This window comes from Pan troglodytes, chromosome 1 (genome assembly GCF_028858775.2).
Source record: "Pan troglodytes isolate AG18354 chromosome 1, NHGRI_mPanTro3-v2.0_pri, whole genome shotgun sequence".
NCBI classification, from domain to species: Eukaryota; Metazoa; Chordata; class Mammalia; order Primates; family Hominidae; genus Pan; species Pan troglodytes.
Window position 1 is genome coordinate 209,879,882 of NC_072398.2, and position 22,194 is coordinate 209,902,075.

At 52.2% G+C, this 22,194-nt stretch overlaps 1 protein-coding gene across 6 annotated transcripts in view; it reads left to right on the plus strand.

The window, feature by feature from the left end:
- ECE1 (endothelin converting enzyme 1) overlaps positions 1–22,194 on the plus strand; it is a 127,295-nt gene that overhangs the window by 23,002 nt on the left and 82,099 nt on the right. For 2 of the 6 annotated variants that reach the window (XM_016955680.4, XM_063804520.1), the window contains exon 2: positions 1,436–1,679. The exons of the other annotated variants lie outside the window; for them this stretch is intronic. The gene's annotated coding sequence lies outside the window, so the exon portion shown is untranslated. The remainder of the gene's footprint in view (positions 1–1,435; positions 1,680–22,194) is intronic. 6 annotated transcript variants of the gene reach the window in all.

Genomic DNA, 22,194 nt, shown 5'->3' on the forward strand with positions numbered 1-22,194 from the left:
GCTGGGCTAAGGGCTACCAAGTCCTCCACAAGGTGCCCATGGTTGTGGGAATGGAAGCATTTGCTAGAGGTGGGTGGCACTGACCTGTCCCCAGCCGTTAGGGAGGGAGCTGCACTCCGGGCTCAGGTGGGGTGTGGGGTCTCCTGGTTTTATCCACACCCCCATCCCCAGTCCATCTCACTGAGAAGCCGCCTTGCCACTTCTTTCTGAGCCCCTGTTTCTTCATCTGTAAAAGGGGCATATAATGCTGACTTCAGAAGTTGTTCCAGCTCCCGACATGAGCCAGGTGGGGCAGCAGTGAGGGAGCTTCAGGCAGAGGAGGAGGGAGACAAGACCAGACCAAAGGGTGGCCGGGGACGCAGCTCTGTTTCATTCGGACCTGGGAATCACACCAACTGGCCCCTTCCAAGCGGTCTTAGATCCTGAGGAAGCACTCTTCCCTCTCTCAGCCTCAGTTTCTCCTTCTCTAAAATGAAAATAGGGTGGGCACGGTGACTCATGCCTGTAATCCCAGCACTTTGGGAGGCCAAGGTGGGTGGATCACTTGAGGTCAGGAGTTCGAGATCAGCCTGGCCCACATGGTAAAACCCTGTCTCTACTAAAAATACAAAAATTAGCCGGGTGTGGTGGCACGTGCCTGTAATTCCAGCTACTTCGGAGACTGAGGCAGGAGAATCGCCTGAACCCGGGAGGCAGAGGTTGCAATGAGCCGAGATTGCGCCATTACACTCCAGCCTGGGCAACAGAGCGAGACTCCATCTCAATCAATCAATCAATCAATCAATCCTGTGTGACAGGACTGCAGAAAGAATGGAGAAAGATAATAAGTGCATGACAAGCCTGGTGCCTGGCCCAACACACCGTAGGTGCTCATTCCATATTGATTACTTGTGAAGGCACCCATGGGCCACTGCACTGGAAATTGTCTTTCCTGTGGTCAGGCCTAGGTCCCCAACAGACCCTCTTCCAGGACATGGCTGCTGGGGGCCCCAGGGCTGCTCCTCCCAGTGGAGAATTCCTCTTATGTTATTCACACAGAGATTTCCCCAGGAAGTCTGAGCCCCTCTTTGTGTATCTTCCCAGCTGTTATCTGGGCCTCCTGAAGGCCTGCCTGGCTTTCTGGTTTATGTTAGGGTTGTTTATATGGGGTCTTATCTCTCCCAGGAGCAGGGGCCAGCCTGGGGAGCAGCAAGATTGTGGGCTTTGAGTCAGAGCAACCTGGGTTTGAGTCCCCAGCTCCGCCACGCACTAGCTCTGGGACCCTTGGCAAGTGACACCACCTCTTGGAACCTCGGTTTCCTCCTCTGTAAAGTGGGGATGGTAGTACCTCCAGCACAGGGTGATCGTGAAGATTATGTGGGAAAATATCTGCGTGGTGCCTGGCATGGGTTAAATGATGAGTTACAGACAGCTCCTTTCCCCTTTTCCAAACCAGGAGGTTCTGCAGCAGCAGGATCCTAGAGGCTCAGACCCAGGGCAAGGGAAGACCATCACAGCTCCTCAAGGCACCACCTCGGCAGTAGGCAGAGGAGGCTGCACAGCCGAGCTCCACGCTGCTGGCAGCTCCCAGGACTCCATGGCCTAGAGGAGGCTGGGGACCTCAGGAACCCTCCGCAGAATGAAGGAAGGGTGGGGAAGAAAGACACAGAGATGAGGCTGCGGCCCCTATAGGAGCTTGGGTGAGTGTGGAAGATAAGAGCACAGGCTCTGGAACAGACACGTGCGTCCTTCAGGGAGCTGTGTGACCCCCTGTGAGTGACTCAACCTCTCTGAGCCTCAGTTCCCTGTCTATGCAAATGAAGGATGATGGCATACCATATCTCCTGGGGTTGCTGCGAGGCGTTGATAATACATGGAAAGTGCTTAGCACAGTCTGGCCAAGAATTTTCTATTTATTTTTAGGTTGTATTCTCAGGACCCACTGACTTCTGGCCAAACTCTTCAATTACTCATAAAACAGTATTAGATTTTTTTAAAAAAGCTTATTTCTCCAGCACCTTCCATGAGCCCTGCAGGCAACGTGCTTAGCGCCTACCTCTCATTATCCCATTTGATCGTAGCAGTCCTCTGTGGGGTTGGCCCTGTCACCATCCCCATTTTATAAATGAGAAGTCCGGTGACCTGTCTGAGCCCATACAGCTGTTGACGGCTGGAGCCTGGAGATAGTCATGGGCGGGGTTAGTGTCTCACCAGGTATCAGCTGGACGCAGCAAACCTCAAACAGAATCCATGGGGAGAATCTGTGAATGAGCTTGTCCAACCTGCGGCCCGTGGGCCGCATGTGACCTGGGATGGCTTTGAATGCGGCTCACCACAGATTCATAAACTTTCTTAAAACTTTCTGAGATTTATGCATGAACCTTTGTTTTTTAGCTGATCGGCTATCGTTGGTGTATTTTATGTGTGACCCAAGACAATATTTCTTACATTGTGGCCCAGGGAAGTCAAAAGATGGGATGCTCCTGCCGAGTGTAAACAGAAGATCTGGAGTGGGGTGGGGACACCTGTGGACTCAAGACAGCCTGGGTGGCGAGTGGTGTGTGGGGGCTGGCACCAGAAGCCATGGGACCGCGTGTGTTTGTTCAGCCTGTCTCGGCAGGCAGGGGGCCCTGACCCACTAATGTAAACACCCAGACTGCTTGTTGGCCCACTGGGGGACCAAGACAAACTAGGGAACAGTAAGCAGTGCCTGCTGGTGCCTGGTAGGGAGTGGCGAGAATGAGGAGCCAGGTCTCAGGAGAGGCTGAGGAGAGTTGGACAGGGATGGAGCCTGGCTTTCCTGCCCAGTTCACAGAGGGGAGGGCACAGCTGCTGGCTTGGAGGGCTCCCAAGAAGGCCAGGAGCAGAAAGTCTGAGAAGCAGATTGGGGGCAGCAGAGGGAGTCTGGCCCTTGGTGCCGGGGGTGCCCTGGTGGACAGAGGTGGGGGCAGCATGGAGCCAGCATTTATGGAGGCCCTAGTATGTACCAGGCCATTTAGACACGAGGTCTTATCATGTCTCTAGAAAAGCCCTGCGTAGTCCACTTTTATTATTATTATTATTTTGAGACGGAGTCTCGCTCTGTCTCCCAGGCTGGAGAGCAGTGGTGCGATCTCGGCTCACTGCAACCTCCACCTCCCGGGTTCAAGCGATTGTCCCACCTCAGCCTCCCAAGTAGCTGGGATTATAGACGCACACCACCACGCCCGGCTACTTTTTTGTATTTTAGTGGAGACGGGGTTTCACCATGTTGCCCAAGCTGGTCTCGAACTCCTAAGCTCAGGCAATCCACCCACCTCGGCTTCCCAAAGTGCTTGGATTACGAGCTTGAGCCACCGTGCCTGGCCTCACTTTATTATTTTGACCGAGCTGATGAGAAAACGGAGCCCGGGAGATTGTACAGACCCAGCTCCACTGAAAACCCACAGAATTTGGCTTCCTGGGAGGGTGAGTTTACGGAAGCATTTTCGGATAGTATTCCTTCGCATCTGCCTCTGCTGACGTCACATTTCCCATGCTGACTTTCTTCTGACCCTCGCTCAGCGTCTCCCCCGACAGAAGTGCAGCCTCTGGGGAGCTGTAGCTCTTGCTGCAAATCCCCTCCCCTGTCCGCTTTTTGGCACACTGCCTGGGGGCCTGGCCAGGCTGAAGTGACTGTCAGGTCGGGTTAGCTCCTTGGAAGGCTGCTGTGACCAATTCAGGGGTGTCGCCTGCCTCTCACCCAGGGAGGAGGATTTTGCCACCTCTGCTTGGATAGGCTTGTGAAGTGGGCCTCAGGAAGGCTCACTGGTTCTAAGTCTTCAAAAATGGGATTTTAGAAGTTGCTAAGACCTGAACTATCACCCCACCCATTTTACAGATAGAGAAACTGAAGCCCAGAGCGGAGAAATGTCTGTCCCAAAGACAGTGAGAGGCCGAGGCACGAGGGAGGGGAGGTCTCCAGGGAGGACACCCCTAGGCCAGGCTGACCTTTGTTAAGGGGGTGGGACAGGGTCAGGAAAGGGCAGGGATGAAGGAAATAAGTTCCCCAACTGCGTCATGACCTGAAACCCAATTTCACAGCTGCTCCCACTCTGCTGCCCTCCCCAAGCTGTGCCCTGGAAATGTCCTTGGGCCCTCAGGAACGCTGATCAGTTCCTGCACATGCGCCAGCAGGGTACTTGTTTCATTGGGTTTGGGTCTCTGCGAGTCCACACGAGGGCCTCCTGCTCCCCACTTGCCACACCAGGTCTTGCCCATTGCTCTCCCCCACCGTTTCCCTCACTCATGTTCATCTCCAACAGCTATCACTTGAATTGTGCAGAGCTGGGAAGAATCGTTTAACTGTAACAGCAGTCAGCGAGGGGACCTCGTCCATGCCATCTGATACCTTCAAGGTGCACCTTTGAGGGGCAGACCCTGCTTTGCGTGTGTTTTGTCCCCACTTTGAGAAAGAGATCGCGGTGGCTCTGATTTAAGTTCAAGAACATTGGGGTCACACCCTGAGCCTGGATTTGAACCAGGAGACAGACACTGGCACCCCACACCTTCTGCCACACCTGCTAAAGCCAGGGACCTACAGAAGTCACATGACCTGTCTGAGCCCGCACAGCTCTTGACTGCCCTGACCCACTCGTGCGTCTCCAGAGGATCTGTTTGGATGCAAGGCGGTTAGGACCCCACCTTGAGTTGGGGAGCAGGGGCTCAGGAGAGGCCGAAGAGAACTGGGCAGGAATGGAACCGGGCTTTCCTGCCTAGCTCACAGAGGGGAGGGCGTGGCTGCCAGCCTGGAGGGGTCCCAAGAAGGCCAGGAACACAAAGTCTGAGAAGCGGGTTGGGAGCAGTAGAGGGGCTCCAGCCAGCCTAGGCCCATGACTCCATCCCGGTCAGGGGACCAAGATTGCTCAATCCCCAGAGCTGCAGATGCGTCACCAGCTCAGTGTCGCCGCGGGCTGGACTGGCCTTGTGAGAAGCAAACCCTTTTCCCCATCTGAGGCCTGCGAGCTGGGCTTCCCCTCTGTCTGTTCATTTTGGGAGACCCTCCCAACAGCAGCAGGAACAATGGCAGCCACCGGATGCCAGGCCCTTTGCAGACACGACCTTGTTTAATTCTCAGAAGAGTCCCGGGAGCTAACAGTGGGCGATAGGATTCCCACTTCACAGAGAAGACTGGGATCACATGGCAGCAAAGCACAGGGCTGGCTCGAAGCCCAAGTCTGTCTGACCTATTCTGGTGGGTAGCAAAATATCTCAGACATATTAAAAGCATCAGGCTCAGTAAAACCAAACACTGGTATATAAGTGTTCAGCATAAGGAATAAAACATCCCAAATGCAGTTGAATCCCCCATACCCCCACACCCCCAGTCTGTTTCTTACCACTCTCTCTCCCAGGGGAAGAGACTGGGAGAGACTCTTCAGTGACTGTCTTGATACTGTTTCTCCTGACCTCAGGTGATCTGCCCACCTCGGCCTCCCAAAGTGCTGGGATTACAGGCGTGAGCCACCAAGCCCAGCCTGATTCTGCCTGCCTAAATGATACATAGGTATGATGTTGCTCACTGTTTTTGAACTTTCAATAATTGATTGGAGGCTCCATATTGACTTCTGCAGCTTTTCTGTCTTCCTGTTGTTTGAGTTGCAGCCACTTGGTTTTCATTACCGTGTAGTATTCCATCCCATGATGTGGCTCTCCTGTGGTTTATCCAGGCTCCTATAGATGGGCATTTAGGCTGTTTCTCATTCACAACCACAGCACATGCTGTGTGGGACTTCCTTATTCATGTCTCTTGGCGACCACAGGAGAGTTTCTGAGAAGTATATGTGTTAATGTATGTTAAGAACTGGAATCAGGCCGAGGATGGTGGCTCACACCTGTAATCCCAGCACTTTAGGAGGCCGAGACGGGTGGATCACCTGAGGTCAGGAGTTCGAGATCAGCCTGGCCAACATGGTGAAACCCCATCTCTACTAAAAAAAATACAAACATTAGCTCAGTGTGGTGGCGCATGCCTGTAACCCCAGCTACTCAGGAGTCTGAGACAGGAGCATTGCTTGAACCCAGGAGGCAGAGGTTGTAGTGAGCCAAGATCGTGCCACTGCACTCCAGCCTGGGCAACAGAGCAAGACTCTTTCTCAAAAAACAAACAAACAAACAAAAAACTAGAATCAGATAAACCCACGGCATCATGGGATTCCTCACTGAGAGAACAGGCCAACAATATTGGGGTTGCTGTTCTGAGGGTGAAGAACCCCTTAAGGACAGTAATGTTCTTCTGATTTGCTGCTGTAAACAGCACCAAGAACAGTGTCTGGCGCATTGTGTGCGTGTAGTAAATCTGTTCCCTAGACAAGAGGACATGTGCCAGCTACTGTGGCAGGTACTCAACTTACACAGCCGCACTCAGTCACTGTGAGGAGGGGTTCTCCCAAATCACAGGTAAGCTGACTGTGGCACCAGAGAGGTTAAGTCCCATTCTTAAGGTCCTACAGCCAGTACCCAGGTTGACTGACTCCAGAACCTGCACTCTTTCCTGACGCTGCCTGTGTAGACAGAGGGAGTGGATTCATAGAGCCCTAGAATCCTAGAATATGGGGAAAATAGGGCCAGCTTTTTTTTTTTTTTTTTTTTTTTTTGAGACAGAGTCTTGCTCCGTCACCCAGGCTGGAGTGCAGTGGCACACAGCTCACTGCAACCTCTGCCTCCTGGGTTCCAGTGATTCTCACACCTCAGCCTCCCAAGTAGCTGGGATTACAGGCATGCGCTACCACACCTGGCTAATTTTTGTATTTTTAGTAGAGATGGAGTTTCACCATGTTGGCCAGGCTGGTCTCAAACTCCTGACCTCAAGTGATCTGCCTGCCTCGGCCTCCGAAAGTGCTGGGACTACAAGCCTGAGCCCCCATGCCCGGCCAGGAGCAGCTTTTAATGCCTAGTTGCCTATATACAAGCCCCTAGGACTTTCCAGGTTGTCCTAGACGCCGTGAGGGTGAGGTGGCACCAGCTGGTAGATCACCTTTGGCCTGGGATACCCCAGACATTGGGGCTGAGTGACAGCTCATCTCTGAGATCGATCCATGGGGGAACTGCAAAGGTTGGGACCCCAGTAGGCATCGGATTCAGGTGCAGTTGGATGGAGGTGGCAGCCTGAACCAACCAAAGAATTATTTGCTTGGGACATGAGCAGACCTGGGCTCAAATTACAGATCTGCCACTTATTAGCTGTGTGATTTTAGGCAAGCCTCTTAACCTTTCTGAGCCTTATCACTCCCATCTGTTAAATAGGTATTGACTCTGGCTTGCAGGGAGATAGATTTGAAATTAATGAGTGTGACAGTCTTAACACAGTGCCTGGATAGTAGTTATTAATTACAGTACAAGGGAGGGTTTTCTACTAGGGATACATACAAATCACTACAGATACATACAGATGGGGCAGCATGGGACACAGAGGAAGACTTCATAGAGGAGATGACATTTCATCTGGGTTTTGGAGGGTGAATAGGAGTTCTCCAAGCCAAGAAGCAGACCATGGGTCAAACAGTTTCTATGTGTCCTGGACTAGATTTGGTATTGAGAGGGATAAGCACAGTGTTGTTTACAAAAACAACAACAAACAAACTCAAGTTGCTTGCAGTAGATAAAGATACATGATCCCATGGAAATGGCACAGGCCAGGTACTGACTGAATAGACAAAGAATCAGTGGCGTTGGGGTCTTAGGAACACGTGAAAGCTGTGAGCCAGGACAGTCAGGAAGTTCCCTGGAGGGGAGGTTGGATTTAGATGACAAAGGAAGATGGAGAGGGGCTGTCTGACCCTTGATTTCCTGACTGGGCTGGGTTAGGAAAGGGGTCACCCAGCTTGGCAAGGGGCTGGGGACATACCTAGTAGGTTCTGTCAGAAGCCCCACTGTGTTCCTGTCACCAGGGCTGGGGCCGATCCCTGCCTTGGAAGAAAAGAAAAGTTGTTCCTAATTGTTAATTGTGCAATGGCAGATTGGCTCCCGAACGGGACTGAACTGAGCCAAGCCCTGGAGGGAGAGGAGGAGCTCAGGCTGTATCACTACCGAGCCAGGAATTTGGGGGCCCGGGAGGGGGTTTGGGAATGTGGCTGCGTGAGTGTCCCAGGAAGGGCCTAGCCAGCGCCCCCTTCCCAGAACTCCCACGCCATTCTGCAGGCTCCCATAATGCCTGAGTATCGGGTAGAAATTGGGTTCAAATTTGATCCCATCTTTTTACCAGCTGTGCAACCTTGGACTTGTTGCTTAACCTCTCTGTGTCTCTTATTCCACATCTTTCACGTGGGGTTGCTGTTATGGTTAATTAGAAAACACACGTAAAGTGCTTAGCACGGAACCTAGAATGAAGTCATTGCTCAAGATGTGGCTTTTGCTGGTGCCATGTCGTTGGTGTTACCGTTTAGCAGCTGCAGCCTCAGCACTGTCATCATTGCCCCTACATCTGTAACCCAGGCCACACTACTGCTCAGGTTGAACCCAGGGTCATTCCAGCTGCTCGTACCCGTTCTCCGTGAGCCGGGACATTCCTGTGCCACAGGCATTACCTTGGCAGTGCCTCTCTTTAGGAGGCAGCACTTGAATTCCCCATGTGCCTTTTCATGGATTATCGCCTTAATTCCCACCATAGCCCAGTGAAGTAGGTTCACATGTCCCCATTTTATAGATGAGAACACATGCTCAGAGAGGTAAGGCAACTCACCCAGGGTCACACAGCAGTAAATTTCAGAGAGTCCAGCTGAGATCTGTCTGTTCCAGAACCTTTGTTCTTTCCACTTCAAGATTGAGGGAGCAGCTTGTTCTCATTGGATCTGAGCCTGGTGCTCAGCCCCCTGCTCCCCCACTCCCACCTGCATCATGTCTTCCTCTCCCTAGTTCTCATCCCCACCCAGCTCTGCTCTGGGCCTGGGACCACTCTGGACCAAGACTGCAGCTAGGGCAGCTCCTGTCCTCCTGAGCCAATGCAGTCATCACTCCCCCACTGTCAGCTGGAATCAGCCCTCCTCTCCCCAGCCAGGCGTTTCCTCCCGGGCTCCCTCCATCCCCCCAGGCAAGCATGACACATGTGTCTTGAGGGGGATGGAGTGTAATGGGGACCAGATGGGAAGCTGAGCCTGGGGTGGGCTTGTTCAGCAGATATTCCTGGTCACCGAGGCAACGCCAGCTCAGCAGCATCTGGTTTGGCTGCAGGTCCACCCTGATTGGCTGGGGCTAGACAAGGGGAGTTGGCCTTGGCATTGTGGGCAGGTGAGGGGACAAGCACAGAGGCATCAGAGTCCAGGAGGGAATAGTGGGGCGCAGAGGGCAGAGTGGAAACAATAAGTAGTTTAGAGTCAGACAGACCTGGTGTCCAGTCCTGCCCTGTCACTTTCTGGCTGTGTGATCCAAGCAAGTCACTACCCCTCTCTGAGTTTCAGTTTTAGCATCTGCAAAATGAGAGACAACGATAGTATTTACCTTACATCTGCATGAGAGGATCAAATAGCAGTGCTGGTGATCACAATACTTTGTGTCTTTGAACTATTTTAATTCTCATAGCTACCTATGAGAGTGGGGCTATTATTAGCTCTGTTTTTTTACTGATAAACCAAGGCACAGGGAGGTCATATCACTTGCCCAAGTCAAACAAATAGTAGTAGGCAGAGCTGGGATTTGAATACAGGCGGTATAGACCCATGTCCACCACACTCCAGCCTGCTGCATCCTCCTACCTCTCAGTGACAGGACAGCACACGGGACACGTGCTGTGTCAGCTGGGGATGCTGCTTGCTCTTTTTATTTATTTATTTAAGAGACAGGGTCTTGCTTTGTCACTAAGGCCAGAGAGAAGTGGCGCAATCATAGCTCACAGTAACCTTGACCTCCTGAGCTCAAGCGATCCTCCTGCCTCAGCCTCCTGAGTGGCTAGGATGATAGGTGTGTGCCACCACACCAGGCTAATTTTTTAAATTTTTAAAATTATTTTTTTGAGACAGGATTTCACTCTTTCAGGCTGGAGTGCAGTGGCACAATCACTGCTCACTGCAACCTCAACCTCCTAGGGCTCAAGCAATCCTCCCACCTCAGCCTCCTGAGTAGCTGGGACTACAGATGTGCACCACCACACCTGCTAATTTTTATATTTTTTTTTTAGAGTTGGGGTTTTACAATGTTGCCCAGGCTGATCTTGAACTCCTGAGCTCAAGCGATCCTCCCACCTCGACCTCCGAAAGTGCTGGGGTTGCAGGCATGAGGCACTACACCAGGCTAATTTTTTTTTTTTTTTTTTTTTTTTTTGTGGAGACAGGGGCTCACTATGTTCCCCAGGCTGGTCTCAAACTGCTGGTCTCAAGCGATCCTCCTGCCTCAGCCTCCCAAAGTGCTGGCATCACAGGCGTGAACCCCCACGCCCGGCCTGCATGCTCTTTTCTCACTTGCCCTGGAAGCCTGTGCTGTTGGTGGTGCATGGGACATGCCTACTGAGTTTATAAATGGGTGGACAGAGGAGGGCACAGATACTATGAACATTCCTGCATGTTGGGCAACAAAAGGGAGGCACTGGGGGGTGTGACCCTGCAGGCCCTGTGGTGTGGGCAGCCAGCCAGACCCAGCCATGGCCCTGAGCTGGCCAGGGAGCCCCACTCTGAAAACAACAGCCCCCATTCATCAAGTCCCTATTGTGTGCCACACACTTTGTCTACATTCTCTCATTTCGTCCTCACTACCAGCCTGATTGCCCACGATGGCAGAATGTGTCTTTGACAGAAGCTGGTTTTGAATGTAGGTCCAGCTTTCCTCGCAGGGGCACTGGGCTGGGGCCATCTCTTGCCTCCTGAGGGGTGGGTGATGGTTTCCTTGTCAACATGTTTTTGTAGGATATGTTGCTGATTGTGGGTTGAGGGAGGAGGCTGCAGGGTAGGGTTGGAAGAGCCTAGATGAAGATTTTCATCCTGGTTGGCCCCTTACACAACCCCTTCTATTCCTTGATCCTTCGTTTTCTTCGTTCGTCAAAAGTAGTTTATGATCAGGGACAGAGCAGAGGGCTGGGAGAGCCAAGGTGACCAGAGTCTTGGCCCTTTAAGACTTCATCGTCCAGTGGCAGGGACAGTCACCCATACCCAAGTACCCAAATCATCCCTGGAAGCTCGGTGGGGTCTGCTGGGGGTGTGTGCAGAGTGCAGTGAAAGCACAGGGCCAGAGGTGGCAGGAGGGATGATGTGGACACAGGTTGTTTTGCCTTTCTTCTGCTAACAGCAACCTCCTTCCTTTGGGAATTGTTCCTCCCCAATTCCTTGTGGTGCATGGGACACGCCTACTGAGTTTAACCGATTAACCAGGCTGTCAATCACAGCATCAGGCCCCACCTCTACTAAGTCACAGGGGAGGGCACAGGAAACAGGCCTGGCCAATCAGAGTTCTTCCCTGGGACTTTCTAATTCGGCCCAGGGAGAGAGAAGGTTTTTTTTCTCTAGGGCTCTCAGCTACCACAAGGTAAGCCTGGCCGAATTCTCTGGGTGTGAAGGATGTCTAATCTCAGAGATGAGAGTGAAGGTAACACACAAGGGGAAGATGAGGCATGGAATCGGGGCAGGGGAGAGAAATCTAGCAGCAGCATCTGAACTCCTGGATCGTCTCCTGCCTGATGATCCTCCCTCCCTCCCTCTGAGGCAATGTGAGCCAAGATGTTTGTTTTGTTAGAAAATCCAGCTGGGGCCTGGCGCAGTGGCTCACGCCTGTAATCCCAGCACTTTGGGAGGCCGAGGCGGGTGGATCACGAGGTTAGGAGATCGAGACCATCCTGGCTAACATGGTGAAACCCCGTCTCTACTAAAAATACAAGAAATAGCCGGGTGTGGTGGCGGGCGCCCGTAGTCCCACCTACTCAGGAGGCTGAGGCAGGAGAATGGCGTGAACCTGGGAGGCGGAGCTTGCAGTGAGCCGAGATCGCGCCACTACACTCTAGCCTGGGCGACAGAGCGAGACTCCGTCTCAAAACGTCTCAAAAAAAAAAAAAAGAAAGAAAGAAAGAAAAAAAAGAAAATCCAGCTGGGTTTGGTTTTTATCATTAACAGCCCTGAGGGGCCTGACTGAAGAGGCTTCAGAGAGGAGGTGGCATTTGAAGCATGTGTTGAAGGAGTTCTTGGGACTAACAGCAATGGTGAGGTTATGCCAAGCCAAGGAAGCTGGTGGGAAGGATGTGATCATGACCTGCTTGGGAGAATGGCAGGTGCTGATGTCCGGGCAGATCCTGAAGGGCCTCATGTGCCACAGAGCAGAGCTCTGACGCGTTGACTCATTCCTTCATGCACCCATTCATTCACCCAATCAAGCCAGTGCTCACTGCATACCAGGCACTACTCCAAACACTTTCTGGGTAACTAACTGCATCCTCCCAACAACTTGGTGGGACGGGTACTGTGATTCACCACTTTACAGGTGAGAAGACAGAGGCACAGAGAGGTTAAGTAACTCACTCAAGGTCACAGTTGGTAAATGACAGAGCCAGGGTTTGAACGCCAGCAGTCTGGCTCCAGAGTTTCTGTCCTTAACCACAGAGGGGGAGTGACCATCCTCCCCTGACTCCAGCCCAGAGTTCTTTCTGTGTCTCATATCCCAGTGGGGACAAGACTGCAGTACCTATGCCTGGGATGTGGCCCTAGAACTCTGGAGCCCCAGTGTGCCTGAGTGAGGGGAAAGGAGAGAGGGAAGGCCCTGTGGATCCTTTTAGAGGACACGAGGTGCTGTCCTGGCCCAGTTCCAGTCCCAACTAGCAAGGAACCAGTGCCAGATTCCTGCTAGGTGCCCTGCTGTTTCTGCAAACTGTGATAATCTCCAGAAACAGTGAATGATGGGCTCTGGCTCGGTCCAACTAAGCCTGCTGCAGGAGATGGGGAAGTTTAAGAAGCTGTGGCTCATAGCCCAGGTACTGGGGAGTTTTAAAACTGCTCCTAGCAAGGGAAACCCTGGGCAGGCAGGAAGGGGAGGGGGCCCTGAGACACGGCATCAGAGAAGGAGCCCTGGGGGACCTGCAGCATTGGCTCAGGCCCCAGCTCGCCCCTCAGTACCCAGACTCAAGCCCCTCCCATGCACAAAGGCTGTTCACTGTCTCATTCAGAGGTTGGGGGTACTAGCCCTGTTTCACAAATGAGGAGGTTGAGGCTCAGCAAGGGCAAGTAACTTGCCTGAGGTCACCCAGCCAATTTTCCTGGGTCCATGTCCAGGGCCCTGGACAGCCTCATGAGGGCTGCCTCTTTGATCTTGTATCTGATCCCAAAGGGTTTCTGGAACACACGCCAGAGCTCCCTCAGGCCTCCTGGCCCCTCCCTCTCACAAGACGCCCTTCCTCCCTTCCTCTTCTTACTCCCAATTCCAGAGAAGGGCTGTTCCACCAAATAGAGAGTGCTTTGCCGTTTATGGGGAGGATCCTGGCAACCCCTGGGGGTCCTACACAGGTGGTCTCCGGGGTGGGGGCTGGAGGGTAAGACTTCCGGTTGTCCCTCATTGGCTAGGCCCTAGCAGGGTGTATGAGGGCAGGACAGCCCGTCTCCAGAGCGTGCACAAATGCTTGTTAAACTAAAGCTGGGGCAAAGGGAGTGCCATTTCAGCTGAGACTCAAAAGGTTGGCCATTTTCTGACAGCACAGCAGAGAGTGAGGTTTACCAGGTGGAGGAAACAGCATGAGCAGAGGTCTGGAGGTAGAGAAGTGGAAAATGTCTCCAGGGGAAGGGCAGCTGCTTTCCATGTGGGTGGGAGCAAGCTCTTTCATGGTTCCAAGCTAAGAGTGAGCCAGGGAGGTTTTGAGGGGTGACCCTATTCTAGACCTTCTGGGGGGATCCAGAAGGCGTGTGACCCATTGGGATTGCAGCAAAACTGAGCCAGGCACCTCCTCTCTTCTGTCCTGCCCAGATCTCTGCCTGACAAGGATGCTCAAGGCGGGGCCAGCCTCTCAAGGGGGCAGGGCCTCTTTCCTGTGCCTGGCCACCTTTCATAGAGGCTTATCTGTCCCTTCCCATTTCCTGTCTAGAGCCCAGTGCCCTAGGAGCAGTGGCCCTGCGTGGGTACAGCCTGGCCGCCACAACAGGTCTGGTCTTGCCAGCCAGGCAGAGCTTCCGCTTTGTACCTCAGAGGTACAAAGAAGCCCCAGCCCCAGACCCAGTGGGGACAAATGACAGGAATGCCTCCTGGGGTGCAAGAAAATGTCCTCTGGGGGCCCCTCTGCTGCTGACGTCCTCACATCAATGACTGTAGTGATCATGTTTAAAACTTGCTTTTTATGAAATACTTAATATGTGCCAGCCACTGTGCTTGGCACTTTACACAGACTCTAGTGGTGTCTCACTAGATGCTCATAACCCCCCACAAGGAAGCCACTGCCACCCTCACCGTGCAGAGGGAGGAAATTGAGGCTCCGAGAGGTGACGTGACTCGCTCAACATCACACAGCTGCTAAGCAGCCAAATGTGTCTGACCTTGAGATCTATCTTCCACCCATGATGTGGAGATGCTAGCTCCGGCCCCCCAGAGTCGCTGTGAAGAGCAAAAGTGAATTAAAGGGAACGAGCCCGCTTTGGAAATGTTAAAGCCAGCATTACAGGGCCCGGGCTGGGGTAATGTGGACAGGAGTTCTAAGCAGGGAGCAGTCTGGGAGCTGAGACCCATGCTGGACCCAGAGGAAGGGGAGAGTCTTGAGTGCAGGGAGACAAGGGAGTCCTCGGTGGACCTCAGTCATCCTAAGCCCAAGAGTTGGCTCAGTCCTCGCTGCCAGGCCCTTAGCATTCGTGGCACAGTTGCAGGGCTTTGGAAGGAGCACTGGGCCAGGAGTATAGAAGCCTGGCTTCTAGTCCTGACTGTGTCCCTGACTCAGCATGTCCAGGGGGCCTCAGTTAGTTCATCTGTAGATTGGGGGGGTTGGTCAGACAGGGCTCATGGAGACCTTCCTCGACTCCTCCCCAGAGGCTTGAGCACACCTTGCTGCTGCCCTGTCTTTGTAACACTCATCGCTCTCTGCAGTGAGGCCATCACTGTACTGGTTAGGGTCAAGTTGGAGTCATATTGCCTGGGTTCAGATCCCAAATGCCTTAGAGCTGGATGATCTTGACTGTAACCTTTCTGTGCCTCAGCTTTCTCACCTACAAAATAGGGTCAATAATATGGCCGGGCGCAGTGGCTCAGGCCTGTAATCCCACTTTGGGAGGCCGAGGTGGGCAGATCACCTGAGGTCAGGAGTTCGAGACAGCCTGGCCAACATGGTGAAACGCCATCCCTACTAAAAATACAAAAATTAGCCAGGCGTGGTGGCGGGCACCTGTAATCCCAGCTACTCAAGAGGCCGAGGAGGGAGAATCCCTTGAACCCAGGAGGCGGAGGTTGCAGTGAGCTGAGATCACGCCATTGCACTCCAGCCTGGGCAACAAGAGCGAAACTCCAAACTCCATCTGAAAAAAAACAAAACAAAAAAAAACAAAACACTTAACATATAGTATGTGGCACACAGTAAGCACTCAATAAATGTAAGATGCTATTGTTAATATTGCGACTCTTAGTAACATTGTTTATTGTCTCTCCCTGTATTACAATTCAAGCTCCTGACAGCAAACGCTTTGTTTTGTTTAATGTATTCCTGGTGGGAAGCTCATTTTTTGGCACATAGTAGGTACATAATAAATATTTGTTGAATGAATGAATGAGCAAATGAATACACAGACAATGACATTGACATCCCCGGCGTCGATGAGGCCCCGTATGGCTGGATGTGGAGAAGGATGGATGCTGGGAAGACAAACCCAGGCCAGCTGCTTGCTCAGGGCCCAGCCAGCCCTCTTTGTTCCTAGCAGCCCTTGGGGCAGGCCCTGTGTCAGTCTGCCCTGATGGGGGTCCATTCCACTCAGAACAGAGGGTTCTCTCTGGGGATCGAGGTGGCTCCCTGTCCTGCCACCATGACCACAGTGGTATTTGTGGGTGTCTGATGCTGTTTTCCAGCTCAGATTCCAGCCACCAGGCATGGGGGCGAACGTAGATTTTTCCCTGTGCTCAGCAGCCCTCCCTCCCAAACCCACAGAGTGGAGCCCAGCCTGTTGTCTCTTTACCACCCGTACCCGCCCTTTCCAGAGGCCACTCTCACGAACTGAAATGCTCCCACTGCCCCTTACACAGCTCCCTTGCCTCCCTCCTGTTCCAGAATTTCCAGATGGGACTGCTGACACAGCGGTTCTCCTGTGAGTCCTTCTTGGCCCCTGGTGGTCTGAGCGACCCTGAGGACGTTGGTGTATGTGCCCAGTTTTGAGAGTGAGGGACAGATTGTTATGCCATTCTCTATACAGAGAAAACGAAAACTCAGAGGAGAGGTTTGCTGGAACATTTACAGTTGTCGGAGGCCTGAGTTGGGATTCACTCAAGTCTGTTTATTTCTTTTGCCTTCATTCATTCATTCAACTCGTATTTCCTGAGTACCTGCTCTCTGTCAAGCACTGCACAGCAGTGTTCATGGTGCCTGCCTTGCCCAGGGATCCAGATGTTAATCAGACCAGAAGTTAGCCTGGCTTTGTAGACAGTGTGTACACCAGTGTTGTCCAATGGAACTTTCTGGGATGATAGAAACGGCCTGTGTCTATGCTGTCAAGCCTATGTGTGGCTATGAAGCATTTGACATGTGGCTAGTGCAAAGGAGGGTTGAATTTTTCACTTTATTTTTAATTAATTTGATTGAAATAGCCACATGTGGCTCATGGCGCTTCTATGTTGGATGTCGTAGTTCTGCATAGATCTTTGAAGATGTCGTTCAAGGCCTTAACCTGTGGGTCTCAAACTCAAACGTAAGCAGGGACCAAGGATGGGACCGGGCTGATTTTGCAGAGGCATCTTCAGTTGTGTCTTCTTTCCCAGTCGTCAGTATGTTCAACACTACAAAGGAATCAGTTACTGTTTTCCTTGAAACATGAGCCCCTCCAGACCTATCTTTCAGTTTTCCATTTTTTTTTCTTAATAAGGTGTAATTTCCATTACAGTGAAATGCACAAGTGAGGGTTGAGGAGTTTTGACAAATGTAGACACCTGTGTAACCACAGAATCAAGATAGAGGGTATTTCCAGGACATTCTCATTCCCCAGAACATTCCCTCATGTGCCCTTCCAGTAAGTCTCATCCTCGGAGGTGGCTGCTGTTCTGATGTCTGTCGCCATATGGCTTAGTTTTCTTGTTTTGAAGCTGCATGTAAATCATTTCACTTTTGACCAAGACAAGGATATGAGAAATATTTCTCTCTTTTTTAAAAGTAAGAAACAACATTGACATGATGAAAATTGGCAGCTCACCCTGGGGCCACAGTGAGGAGGAGATAAGGGGTTGGGGTGGGCTGTGGAACCCCGGGGACTCGTGGCCTGTCCAGAGGAGGTGGCCACTCCTCAGCCCCAGCCACCATGTGGAGAATGTGGTCCCAGCATTGGCGTATCTTTTTTTTTTTTTTTTTTTTTTTTGAGAGGGAGTCTCGCTCTGTCGCCCAGGCTGGAGTGCAGTGGCGCGATCTCGGCTCACTGCAAGCTCCGCCTCCCGGGTTCACGCCATTCTCCTGCCTCAGCTTCCCAAATAGGTGGGACTACAGGCGCCCGCCACCACACCTGGCTAATTTTTTGTATTTTTTAGTAGAGACAGGGTTTCACTGTATTGGCCAGGATGGTCTCGATCTGCTGACCTCGTGATCCGCCTGCCTCAGCCTCCCAGAGTGCTGGGATTACAGGCGTGAGCCACTGCGCCCGGCCCTTTTTTTTTTTTTTAAGGAAAATGGAAACTATTCATTTTTTTGAAATAATATCCCCAAAATGTTACATTTCAAAAACTTTTCTAAGCCGGGCACGGTGACTCACGCCTGTAATCCCAACACTTTGGGAGGTCGAGGCAGGCAGATCACCTGAGGTCAGGAGTTCGAGACCAGCCTGGCCAACATGGCAAAACCCCGTATCTATTAAAAATACAAAAAATTAGCCAGGTATGATGGCGCACGCCTCCTAGTCCCAGCTACTCGGAAGGCTGAGGCAGGAGCATTGCTTGAGCCTAGGAGTCGGAGGTTGCAGCGAGCTGAGATGGTGCCCCTGTACTCCAGCCTGAGGGACAGAGTGAGACCCTGTCTCAAACAACAACAACAACAACAAAATTCCTAGTGCCGTAGGCCAAATAATTCACATCTGTGGGCCAGATGGCCAGTTTGTGAGTTCTGCCTTGGGCCAGTTGGAATGTTAGTAATAATCACAGCTGGTATTTCCTGAGTGCTTCCTTTGTTTCAGGTCCTGTCCTAAGTGCTCTCTATTAGTAAGTCATGTAATCCTTGTAACAATTTATTAATAGATCCATTTTACAGATGAGTAAGCTGAGCCATAGAGAGGGATTAAGTGATTTGCCCAAGGTTATGGAGTGAGTGCTTGGGAGAGCCAGGATTTGAATTCTGACTGTTTCTCCACAATCTGTGTTCCCCACCACTACAAATGTTCCTCTCGAGGACAAGGGTGGAGGGTGAGGCCGCTGGGGATGGTTATGCCACTTGGGTGGAGCTTTGACAGCCACCACGGTGCCACCTCCCTGAACAGGTGAGGAGAGAGTACCTCGGCCCCACCCTGCTGGGATTGCCCTGGCTCGGCACTTTGCATGTCTGGGCACCTTGGCTATCAGTTGGTGGAGCCCAGTTTTAGGGAGTTCTGGGAAAGCAGCCAGTGGTGGGGCTGGGTAGATGGAAGCCTGGTGGATGAGGAGCCATGAGAGGCATAGAAAGCACTGGGCAAGTGGGGGCAGAAATAGCAGGAGCCTGGCTGGGTAGAGCCCAGGCCCGGGGGGTGGCAGGGGAGAGCGGGAGATGAGGATAGAGAAATCGGCCAGCCCAGGCCCAGGGCCACGGCAGGCTGCTGCTGCCCAGGAGCCAACAGCTGGGGCATTCCTGCCCCCTGGTGATTCATCTGGACAAGTCTGTCATTTGGGGAAGGTACGGGAGGGGAATATAAACATCACCAGGCAAAACACTGCTACATTTCCATCATCACCTTCCACCTCCAAAGGGGGCAGGGCGGGCCAGGGGAGGAAACTAAGGCCCAGGGAGCACTCGGCTTGAACTCATGCCAGGACTTCTGGCTCCCACTCTGGCATTCTGTGCATTCTTCAGGGCAGGGGGTTGGGAAAAGGGTCTGTGGTCATTTCTGGAGCCTGAGAAGGGGCATGGCGGGAAGGGGCCAGCAGACACATCCAGATCCTCTCTGGCCCTTATCTTACTTGTAAGTCACTGAGTCAGGGCCTGATATGCAGTAAGTGCCAAATAAGTATTTGCCATTATTATTGGATTTTCCTAATTTGATCCTCACACCCAGTTCTGAGATACGAGCTGTTATCATCACCGTTCCACCAATGAGAAAGTCGAGGCTCAGACAGGTAGACTCCCCGGGTCACAGAGCCAGAAAGTTGTTGGCAGGATTAAAAAGAGTGATGTGTGTAGGGCGCTTAGCACCACCCTGGTGCACAGCAAGGGACTTGGTGTGGGGCCTGGGCCAGAAGAGGGGGAGGTGGCAGGACTGTTCAAAGAGGGCCTCCTGGAAGAGGTGGCATGGGGCTGGACGTGGGGAACTTAGCCTGTTAAGCTGCTGGTTCCTTTGGGGCTAAGGTTGGTTTCTGACTAAGACCTAATACCCGCTGGGTCTCCCCACTCTGAGAATGCACTGCCTGCTAGAATGCCATGCAGTTTTGGGCCGCACTTGGGCCTCACGTGCTTTCCTGCAGCTCCACATCAGGGGAGCCTAGTGAGCCTGGCCTGGAAGGGGCGGTCTGGCCTCAAGGTGGCCATGTCACCTCTCTGAGCCTCAGTCTCCTCATCTGTCAGATGGGAACAGTGCTACCTACCACACAGGGTTGTGGTGAGGGCCTGGCATCACAGAACTTGCAGGAGATGGCTGTTGAATTGGCCTTTTTTTTTTTTTCTGAGACAGGGTCTCACTCTGTCACCCAGGCTGAAGTACAGTGGTGCAATCTCGGCTCACTGCAACCTCCACCTCCTGGGTTCAAGTAATTCCCCTGCCTCAGCCTCTTGAGTAGCTGGAACCACAGATGTGAGCCACCACGCCACCATACCTGGCTAATTTTTTGTATTTTTTTTTTGTAGAGATGGGTTTTTGCCCTGTTGCCCAGGCTGCTCTCTCCTGAGCTCAAAGGAATCCTCCCACCTCAGCCTCCCAAAGTGCTGGGATTATAGGTGTGAGCCACTGCACCCAGCATGAATTGGCTTTTTGTTTGTTTGTTTGTTTGTTTTTTGAGACGGAGTCTCGCTGTCGCCCAGGCTGGAGTGCAGTGGCGCGATCTCGGCTCACTGCAGGCTCCGCCCCCTGGGGTTCACGCCATTCTCCTGCCTCAGCCTCCCGAGTAGCTGGGACTACAGGCGCCCGCCACCACGCCAAGCTAATTTTTTGTATTTTTAGTAGAGACGGGGTTTCACCGTGTTAGCCAGGATGGTCTCTATCTCCTGACCTCGTGGTCCGCCCGCCTCGGCCTCCCAAAGTGCTGGGATTGCAGGCGTGAGCCACCGCGCCCGGCCCGTGAATTGGCTTTTTAAGAACAGAAGTCAGACATAGCCCCAAGCCAGCCTAGGGAAGCTTGGTCCATATGTGAGCTCAGAACCCAAACATTCTCACTCCTGCTTTTCACCTGTGTACTTTGAGAGGGTCAGGAGGAGACACACCCTCTTCAGCTTTGTCTACACTGGGTCAGGAGGAGACACACCCTCTTCAGGTTTGTCTACACTGGACATGAGTGCTAGGGAGCAAGTTTGCCATTATTGTCCTCCAAACCCAAGAGCAGCAAACACTTATGGAGCACTTGCTGTGTACCAGGCACTATGCAAAGCACCTTATATTTTCATTGTACTCCTAGGAAACAGGCTCAGTAGCTGGATGTTGAGCAATCAGCTAGTGATGCTGGAGTGGAGACTTGAACCTATGTAGTCTGGCTTCAGAGTCTATGCTCTTAAGAAGAAAAAAAAATCTACCAGAAGGGAGCAAAAATAGTAATTCAGGGCTGGGCACGGTGGCTCACGCCTGTAATCCAAGCACTTTGGGAGGCCAAGGCGGGCAGATCACTTGAGGTCAGGAGTTTGAGACCAGCCTGGCCAACATGGCAAAACCTCATCTCTATGAAAAATATAAAAAATTACCCGGGTGTGGTGGAACATGCCTGTGGTCCCAGCTACTCGGGAGGCTGAGGTAGGAGAATTGCTTGAGCCCAGGAGGCGGAGGTTGGAGTGAGCTGAGTTTGCACTACTGCACTCCAGCTAGGGCAACAGAGCAAGACTCTGTCTCAAAAAAAAAAAGTCATTCAGGGCAGTCTTTCCGTTGCAAAGCCTTTTCACATGTGTGATGCAATTTTGTCCTTAGGACCCCTGATGAGTGCAGTGTTACCATCCCTCTCTTAGAGGTGAGGAAAATGGGCCCCAGAGAGGGACATGACCTGCCCAGAGCCACCCACCTGACTCCAAGCCTGGTGTTCTTCTCCCTGCTTCTCAGCCGCCTCCTGGGGATACTGTTGTCCAGCTGGAATGGTGGCAGCCAGCAGGCCAGCAGCAGGGAACCCTGCGTGTCCCACAGCCCCCATGTGCTGCCTCCAGTGGGTGAGCAGCATCCTGGCCCATGCCATGGTTTCCTGCTTCCACCCGACCCGTGATCTCAGCTTAGAGCCACCAGTTCTCAGAGACAGTTGAGTGATTTTTCAAACTCCATTCCTTAGAACCCCTGAGGGAGCTGGGTTCAGGGTCAGGATATGAGCTCATTGAGTGCCTAAGTGGCAGCTCCACTTACATCTCTTTTGTATTTTGGGTTGCTGTGTTTAGTTTTTTAAATAAAGGACTCTATGGAATGAAAAAAAATCTGTTTGCAAACCACTGTTCAGATCCAGCAACTACTTCCCCGTTTTACAGATGAAAAATGGACAGCAAAGCTCATTTTTTCCCCATAAATGACAATAATATTCAGGCATTGTTCTAAGTCTTGTTACTCGTTTTATCTTCACAAGCCTATGAGGGAGACACTGTTGTCATCTCCATTTTACAGATGAGGACACTGAGGCTCAGATGGTGAAGTAGCTTGCCCAAGGATTAGAATCCAAGGAGCCTAGCTCCCAAGTCCACACCCTCAGCCGTCTGCAACCTGACAGACATACTATCTCTTTGTATCCTGAAGAGGGATGCTACTTGCTGAGGCCCAGGGTAAGGCAGTGTTAGAACTG